Here is a 10,180-nt window from a genome sequence, read left to right as displayed (position 1 = left end):
ATCTATTCACAGGGTCAGCAGTCAGTTTGCATCATGTCAGACCAGAGTGACAGCCAAAACTTGTTAGAGCAGCAAGTGCAGCTGAGTGAGGGCACTAGCCCCTCAAGTTCCTCAAATGATGGCAGCAGGAGCACACCCAGCAACCTGCCTAAAGCTGCCACGAGACAAAGGAAGAAGAAAACCTCAGATTCTGAAGATGAGGACTATGTGGCAGAGGAAGAGGCCACTTCCAAGAGAGTTGAGCCAGCTCAAGGCTCAAAGCCAGGCCTGAAAATCAAAAGGCCAACAGGCAGGCAGCCCATGTCAAAGGCTAGAGCCTCAACTGAGAAGCCTGCTTCCATTGAGCCCGTTGCAGCTGAGGGCAAGAAGAGGAAAGAGAGAGTGAAGAAGACTGTGGCTAGAGTGCTTGGGAAGGCCTCCATCATGGTAGAAGAGGAGGAGGAAGAAGAGGCAGCTGCACCAGCGCCCAAGGCAGCCAAACTTATGGGAGATGCCATAAGGTCAGGGGGAGCTGCATCCAAGCCCAAGGAAGCACCTAAGGCTGCATCTAAGCCTAAAAGTGCACCAAAGAGAAACACAAGAAGCATCCCAGCCACTAAGAAGAACAAGGACCCAGTGCCTGAGACTGTTGCAGAGGAAGAGGAAGAGAGTGTCCTTCGGAAGCTCAAGCCCAAGATCCCAGACCACAACGATGCTCATCCTGTGGCTGAGGATATGAAGCTAAGGAGAGACTCAGGGCTCAGGAAATGGAGAGAAGCAGATCCATATGCTTCTAGGAGAAGGACTGCAGTGGACTACATGTTTCATACCAAGGAGCAACAGGATTTCTATGAGACAGTGCTACTTGACAAGAAGCCAATTGTATGTGACATGAGATGGGTCGACTGGACCTATATCAAGGATAATGAAGAGTACTACCCAGGAGTTCAGGACAGCTTTAAGGCGTGTGGAGTAGAGGACTTTGTTGGGCAGAAGCTCACAAAGTGGAACGAGGAACTCATCATGCAGTTCTACTCCACAGCTCACTTTTATCCAGATGGGAGGATTACATGGATGTCTGAGGGTATGAGGTACCACTCTACTGTTGAGGAATGGGCGAAGCTGATTAATGCCCCAGAGGAGCAAGCAGATGACTTGGACATTTATGCCAAGAAAAAGATGGACCACAACTCCATGTCCAACATGTACAAGGAGATACCGAATGAAGCACTTGACACGTTCAAGTTTGGCTCAGTGCATTATCTGCTCTCGGGATTGCCTACGATCAACTGGATCCTTAGGCACACCCTTCTGCCCAAGTCTGGAGATCACAAGATGATCAGAGGTCACGCGATCAATTTGCTTCATGTTTTTGATGTGCCTCAAAAATTCAAAGTCATGAGCCTTATAGTGGAAACAATCAAAAGGACTGCGGCAGATCAGAAGAGGAGCTGTGGATATGCCCCTCAGATTTAGGAGCTCATCAACTCCAAGATGGGCACGGGCGTATATTTGTTGGATAAGGAACACCTGCCCATCCGTCCAAATTTTGAGAACAATGAAGTTGTGATGACAGAGAATGAACCATAATCTGCCCATGCACAAGCTCAGAAGGAGAAGGCGAAGAAGGAGAAAGCTGCCAGGGTGCCTACTCAAGCGGAGGCATCTGACTATTTCTTGAAGACCAAACAAGAGCAGCTCAGTTACTTGATTGCGTCCACCCTGCGGATTGAGCAGAGTATAGCCACCCTGACTCAGAACCAGGCGAGTTTAGAGAGGATCATGGAACAGAGGTTCTATGACTTGGACATCAAGGTAACAGAAGTTCAGTCTGCAGTGGAGCAGCTCCAGGAGGACATGAATGAGAGGAGAGGCAGGACCACGACTCATGCGTTTGCGAGGGTGCCACGAGGTCTGAGGTCTTCTGCACTGCCAGTTGCTGATACCAGAGCTACAACATCTGCACCAGCCACAGCCTCAGTTCCACCAGCTCCAGCATCCACTTCAGCTTCCACTCCGACCACGTCTACCGAAGGCTTCGTCCTTGGAGTGATCCGGACTCCACCACCACCTGAAGATCAAGCCTGAGCGTCGACTTAGCACTATGCATTTTCTAGGAACTTTTTGGTAACTTGTTGCCAAAGGGGGAGAAAATGTATAGATCATAGGCTTCGAGAGAGAGTGTTGCTTTATTCTCTCTTGTTTTATTTGGTGGTTTCTTCGAACTTTGTTTGCTTGTGTGTGAGATACTACGTCCTTATGCCTGTGAGACATCGATGATCATGTGTTTGATCATAAGCTACACTTAATGTTTGCTTGATGCTTGCTTAAATATTATCATTCTATCTATCGTTTGTGATCATTCACTATTCTTGGTGATGAGTGCATGTATTTCAATCTTATCTTTTTTTAGCGCTCCACCAAGATGTATGTGACATGGAAGAGTAACCCATGATTCTAATTCTTTGTGCATTTGCAGTCCAAAGCAAATTTTAAATATGCACAAATTTAGGGGGAGCTCTTACTTATCACATACCTCTCAAAGCGACGATATATTTCATGCTTATTATCATTTGTTGAAGCTTTGATCTATATGTTGTCATCAATTACCAAAAAGGGGGAGATTGAAAGTGCAACAATCCCTAGGTGGTTTTGGTAATTCATAACAACATATAGCTCATTGAGCTAATACTATTCCAAGATACTTACTTCAGGAAAGCTCAATGATTGGCATGGCATGGATGTGAAAGTGGAACCCTCAAAATGCTAAGGACAATGGATTGGCTCAAGCTCAAAAGCTCAAGACTCTTCATTTTATATTTTAGTGATCCAAGATCACATTGAGTCCATAGGAAAAGCCAATACTATTAAGGAGGGATGAGGTGTTGCTTAATGAGCTTCTTGCTTCATGTGCTTAGTGATATGCTCCAAAACCCTCAACTACTTTCCCATATCCACATATGACCAAAACTCTAAGCCAAACTCGGTCCTACCGATTCTTCCTATCCGGCGCCACCGAGTTTCACTTGTCATTAGCCATTGCCAAACCCTAGCAATTCGGTTCTACCGATAAGGATCTCGGTCCCACCGAGATGGGGTTGCAAACTCTCTGTTTCCCTTTCGTAACTTTTCGGTCCCACCGAAAGAGCGAATCGGTCCCACCGAGATTGCAATGTAAACTCAGTGCTTCCCCTTTGTAACTTTTCGGTCTCACCGAGTTCCACTCGGTCTCACCAAAAGAGCAAATCGGTCCCACCGAGTTTGCCTGACCAACTCTCTGGTTAGCTAATTACCAAATTCGGTCTCACCGAGTTTGTGTAATCGGTCTCACCGAGATTATGTTATGCCCAAACCCTAGCCGAATCGGTCCTACCGAGTTGCATGTCAGTCCCACCGATTTTCCTAATGGTCACTAGGTTTACTATTTCGGTCAGACCGAGTTTTCTGATTCGGTCCCACTGAGATTGGTAAATTGTGTGTAACGGTTGGATTTTGTGTGGAGGCTATATATACCCCTCCACCTCTTTCTCATTCAGTGAGAGAGCCATCAGAACACACACATCATTCCAACTCATTTGTTCTGAGAGAGAACCACCTACTCATGTGTTGAGACCAAGACATTCCATTCCTACCATATGAATCTTGATCTCTAGCCTTCCCAAGTTGCTTTCCACTCAAATCTTCTTTCCACCAAATCCAAATCCTATGAGAGAGAGTTGAGTGTTGGGGAGACCATCATTTGAAGCACAAGAGCAAGGAGTTCATTACCTACACACCATTTGTTACTTCTTGGAGAGTGGTGTCTCCTAGATTGGCTAGGTGTCACTTGGGAGCCTCCGACAAGATTGTGGAGTTGAACCAAGGAGTTTGTAAGGGCAAGGAGATCGCCTACTTCGTGAAGATCTACCACTAGTGAGGCAAGTCCTTCGTGGGCGATGGCCATGGTGGGATAGACAAGGTTGCTTCTTCGTGGACCCTTCATGGGTGGAGCCCTTCGTGGACTCGCGCAACCATTGCCCTTGGGTGGAGCCCTGTGTGGACTCGCGCAACCGTTACCCTTCGTGGGTTGAAGTCTCCATCAACGTGGATGTAGGATAGCACCACCTATCCGAACCACGGGAAAAACATCCGTGTCTCCAATAGCGTTTGAACTATCCAAACCCTTCCCTTTACATTCTCGCAAGTTGCATGCTTTACTTTCCGCTGCCCATAAACTCTTTGCATGCTTGCTTGAATTGTGTGATGATTGCTTGACTTGTCCTAGAATAGCTAAAATCTGCTAAGAACTAAAATTGGGAAAAGGTTAAGTTTTTATTTGGTCAAGTAGTCTAATCACCCCCCCCCCTCTAGACATACTTTCGATCCTACAAGTGGTATCAGAGCTTTGGTCTCCATTTGCTAGATCTCCATAGCTTTTGGTGGTCATAGCCTTGGTTTCACAACCTAGGAGAGTATGGCGTCTAGCGAGGGAAATTATCACCGTAGAGGTCCTTACTTTGATGGTACTAATTTTGCTAGTTGGAAGCATAAAATGAAAATGCATATTCTTGGACATAACCCCGCTGTTTGGGCTATTGTGTGTGTTGGTTTGCAAGGTGACTTCTTTGATGGGAGAGAACCAAACCGTGAAGCTACCGCGGATGAGTTGAAGATGTTGCAATACAATGCTCAAGCTTGTGATAGTCTCTTCAACGGATTGTGCCCCGAAGAATTCAACAAAATTAGCCGTCTTGAGAATGCAAAGGAAATTTGGGACACTTTGATTGATATGCACGAAGGTACCGACTCCGTCAAGGAATCCAAGTTGGATGTGCTTCAAAGTCAACTTGACAAGTTCAAAATGAAGGATGGTGAAGGTTTCGCTGAAATGTACTCTAGGCTTGCTCTCATCAAAAATGAGATTGCCGGCTTAGGAAGTGAAGAGATGACCGATAGATTCATCATCAAGAAGATTCTAAGAGCCTTGGATGGAAAATATAATACCGTGTGCACATTGATCCAAATGATGCCCAATTACAAAGATCTCAAGCCAACGGAGGTGATTGGAAGAATTGTTGCTCATGAGATGTCACTTAAGGATAAAGAGGAACTTCACAACAAATCAAGTGGTGCCTACAAAGCCTCATGTGAAGCCCCTACATCATCAAGTGAGAAACAAAACTTCAATGAAGAATTGAGCTTAATGGTGAAGAACTTCAACAAGTTCTACAAGAGTAGAAGCAAAGATAGAAGCTTCAAGTCAAGGTCCTACAATGACAAAAGATCTTCTAGTCGAGAGCGAAACTGGTACAGTTGTGGAAGACCTGGACACTATTCCAATGAGTGTACGGCTCCCTACAAGAGAAGAGAAGATTATCCAAAAAGAAGAAGCAAAGAATCACCACCAAGAGAGAGAAGGAGTAGAGATGATCGTTATGAACGAAGATACTCACGGAGAAGCAAGGATTCGGAAAGGAAGGAAAAATCATCAAGGAGCTACACAAAACGAAGACATCAAGCTCATGTTGGTGAATGGGTATCCGGCTCCGACTCCGACAGCCACTCCGAGAGAAGTTATCACTCCGACTCCGAAGATACTCAAGATGAAGGTGTTGCCGGTCTACCACTTGTGTCAACCAACTCCTACGACATATTTGACTCACCAAATGAAGGAATTGGAAGATTCTTCATGGCCAAAGGTCCTAAGGTAACACACCCCGAGTATGTTGATTTCAATAGTTATGAAGATGACTTGTTAAATGATGATTTGCTTGTTGACAACTCTAGTGATGAATACTATGATGAAACGTCAATTAATCATGCTAATCAAGATAAAATGAATGACAATGATAAGGAGAAGATTGAGGCTCTAACTAAAGAACTAAACACTCTTAAGTTAGCTCATGAAACTATCTTCGAAGATCATCGAGAACTTTTAAGAGCTCATGAGAAAGTACGCTTTGAAAAGCTCAATCTTGAGCAAGAGAATGAGTTCTTAAAAGCAATCAATGATGATCTCCGCAAGAAAAGTTCTTCTTACATTGTCAAGCGTTTACTCTTATCCACTTACATGCCTCAATTCAAGTCTAGTAACAAGAACAAGAAAGATTCTTCCTCTAGCAGTAACAATGATCATGCTAAATCCAATATTGTTGCTTCTGGTAGTTCTCTTGATTCCACTAATGATTCTCTTAGCCAAGTTACACTTGAGCAAGAAAATAGCTTATTGAAGGGAATTATAGAGAAAGGAGTGTACAAAAGCCTTGCCGGGAGTAAGCAATTCGAGGAAATTGTGCGCAAGCAAGGAATGCACCGGAAGAATCAAGGTGTTGGTTTTGAACGAAAGTTCAATGCCAATGGAGTTGAGTGGGAAGAAGATCAATACCCCAAGACAAAGTTTGTCCCTCAACAAGAGAAGTATACTTCTTTCAAGGGGACACAAGATCAAGATGATCTTCCACCACAAGACTACGAGCAAAAAGGCAAGGACAAGCTTCAAGAGGAAATTGATGCATTTGAAGAAGCTCCTAAGACCTTACTCAAGTGGATTCCCAAGACTTCTTCAAGTTCCACTTCATCAAGTACGACTACAACTCCAAGGATTCCCATCAAGATGATGTGGATCAAAAAGAAGAAGAACTAGAGAGTTCTTGAGGGTGACTCCGCCAACATACTTCACTCTTATCATTTTGGCAAGAACAAGTGCAATCAACTTCCACATCTTGCACTAGTTCAAGGAGTCACAAACCCTCTTGTTGGTAAGACAAGGGACAAGGTAACCTAAAAGCTTTCATGGACATCATCTTTTGTGTGGATCACTCTATGTCTATGGATATCCTTGCTTGTTCCTTGTGGGACTAACCCATGTAGGTATTGAAAGTGCAATTCACTCAAATGGATAGCTCCAAGAGATCTACATCAACGTTGAGCATCCACATCTTCAATATCTACATGAAGTCATCATCGACAAAACCCAAGGTTAGTTCATCCCTCTTAGGGGGGATATCACATCTAGGGGGAGCTTTACTCTAAGACTTGAGCTAAAGCAACTCTAAAGATGTGAACAAAACAATGCTTTATGTAAAAGTGGTAACCCCACTTGAGCTTAAACAATGAGTATGACCTACGATCAAGTGTTCACTTGACTCCTAAGTCAATATACTCATATATAGATGACCTAGTCATCGCAAATTGCTTGATACATGCTAGAATTGGTTGTGCATGCCTTGCCACATATTTCATTTGCCATCTTATTGTGTGAGCATGTTGATTGCATATTTTACTCATTCGAGGACATCCACTTGTTGCTTTGATTGTTCGGTTTTATTTCTTTTTGCCAAGTGGATGGACAAGAATGCCTAAGAACCTCCTCTAGCTATCTATGCTTTTCTCGTCTCAAACTCTATTCATGCTGCATCACAAAATTTGATCAAGTCGGATTCGAACCACTCTGTGTGAGGAGCGCTCGGAGTCCCCGATTCGTCATAGACTTAAACTTCCAAAACCTCTTTATGATTCTCGGTCTGACCGATACTCCACTTCGGTCCTATCGAGATCATTAAGTTGATCTAGGTTTTCGATCTCGGTGCAACCGATTTGAACCTTTCGGTCTCATCGAGTTTCAGTAACTGCACGCAGTTATGAATCTCGGTGCCACCGAGTTGTTCAACTCGGTCACACCGACAGGGTCGGGCTATATATAGTCAAGGGCAAAATTTGGAAATTTCTCCGAACCCCTTCGCCCGCGCAATAGCCTGCTCTGCCCCCGAGGTCTCCGGATCGTCTTCTCGCCGCCAGCAGCCTCCAGTCGCTGGTCTCCGTCGCCGTCAACGGGATTTCTGCCCCGCCGTTGCCGCTGTAGCAAGTCCCCGCCGAACTAGGGTATGGACTTGGTCTTTGTGCTATTCCTCAATCTGATTCCTAGCACATTGTGATCATATTGATTCTTGCCACGATTGAAACACTTCTATCCAGTCAAAACGCTCATAGATTAGGTTTGATTCGAAAATTCTAGGTTTAGGTCTCCGCTGAAACCATCTCGGACCCACCGAGTTAAAAAACTCGGTCCCACCGATTTGGCTTATGCCATTGCACAAGTGAGACTCGGTCTGACCGAGAATTACTTATCGGTGTGACCGATTTTTGAACTCGGTGAACTCCTAGCAGTCTCGGTGCCACCAAACTGTGACTCGGTCCTACCGAGTTCACTAGTTTAGGTTCCAAAACTGCTTCGGTATCACCGAGTTTGAAAGTCGGTAGATCCGAGATGATTTCAGTGGGAAACTAAAACTAAGTTTTTGAATCATTCCTTTTTGCAAAAATCTCTGCATTTTGTGATGCTCATCCACTCTATCTCCTCTATAATCTATTCACAGGGTCAGCAGTCAGTTTGCATCATGTCAGACCAGAGTGACAGCCAAAACTTGTTAGAGCAGCAAGTGCAGCTGAGTGAGGGCACTAGCCCCTCAAGTTCCTCAAATGATGGCAGCAGGAGCACACCCAGCAACCTGCCTAAAGCTGCCACGAGACAAAGGAAGAAGAAAACCTCAGATTCTGAAGATGAGGACTATGTGGCAGAGGAAGAGGCCACTTCCAAGAGAGTTGAGCCAGCTCAAGGCTCAAAGCCAGGCCTGAAAATCAAAAGGCCAACAGGCAGGCAGCCCATGTCAAAGGCTAGAGCCTCAACTGAGAAGCCTGCTTCCATTGAGCCCGTTGCAGCTGAGGGCAAGAAGAGGAAAGAGAGAGTGAAGAAGACTGTGGCTAGAGTGCTTGGGAAGGCCTCCATCATGGTAGAAGAGGAGGAGGAAGAAGAGGCAGCTGCACCAGCGCCCAAGGCAGCCAAACTTATGGGAGATGCCATAAGGTCAGGGGGAGCTGCATCCAAGCCCAAGGAAGCACCTAAGGCTGCATCTAAGCCTAAAAGTGCACCAAAGAGAAACACAAGAAGCATCCCAGCCACTAAGAAGAACAAGGACCCAGTGCCTGAGACTGTTGCAGAGGAAGAGGAAGAGAGTGTCCTTCGGAAGCTCAAGCCCAAGATCCCAGACCACAACGATGCTCATCCTGTGGCTGAGGATATGAAGCTAAGGAGAGACTCAGGGCTCAGGAAATGGAGAGAAGCAGATCCATATGCTTCTAGGAGAAGGACTGCAGTGGACTACATGTTTCATACCAAGGAGCAACAGGATTTCTATGAGACAGTGCTACTTGACAAGAAGCCAATTGTATGTGACATGAGATGGGTCGACTGGACCTATATCAAGGATAATGAAGAGTACTACCCAGGAGTTCAGGACAGCTTTAAGGCGTGTGGAGTAGAGGACTTTGTTGGGCAGAAGCTCACAAAGTGGAACGAGGGAACTCATCATGCAGTTCTACTCCACAGCTCACTTTTATCCAGATGGGAGGATTACATGGATGTCTGAGGGTACGAGGTACCACTCTACTGTTGAGGAATGGGCGAAGCTGATCAATGCCCCAGAGGAGCAAGCAGATGACTTGGACATTTATGCCAAGAAAAAGATGGACCACAACTCCATGTCCAACATGTACAAGGAGATTCCGAATGAAGCACTTGACACGTTCAAGTTTGGCTCAGTGCATTATCTGCTCTCAGGATTGCCTACGATCAACTGGATCCTTAGGCACACCCTTCTGCCCAAGTCTGGAGATCACAAGATGATCAGAGGTCACGCGATCAATTTGCTTCATGTTTTTGATGTGCCTCAAAAATTCAAAGTCATGAGCCTCATAGTGGAAACGATCAAAAGGACTGGCAGATCAGAAGAGGAGCTGTGGATATGCCCCTCAGATTCAGGAGCTCATCAACTCCAAGATGGGCACGGGCGTATATTTGTTGGATAAGGAACACCTGCCCATCCGTCCAGATTTTGAGAACAATGAAGTTGTGATGACAGAGAATGAACCATCATCTGCCCATGCACAAGCTCAGAAGGAGAAGGCGAAGAAGGAGAAAGCTGCCAGGATGCCTACTCAAGCGGAGGCATGACTATTTCCTGAAGAACCAAACAAGAGCAGCTCAGTTACTTGATTGCGTCCACCCTGCGGATTGAGCAGAGTATAGCCACCCTGACTCAGAACCAGGCGAGTTTAGAGAGGATCATGGAACAGAGGTTCTATGACTTGGACATCAAGGTAACAGAAGTTCAGTCTGCAGTGGAGCAGCTCCAGGAGGACATGAATGAGAGGAGAGGCAGGACCA

The sequence above is a fragment of the Triticum urartu genome, chromosome 3 (genome assembly GCF_003073215.2).
Source record: "Triticum urartu cultivar G1812 chromosome 3, Tu2.1, whole genome shotgun sequence".
NCBI classification, from domain to species: Eukaryota; Viridiplantae; Streptophyta; class Magnoliopsida; order Poales; family Poaceae; genus Triticum; species Triticum urartu.
The sequence above is the reverse complement of the archived record's forward strand: the minus strand, read 5'-3'. Positions refer to the sequence as shown.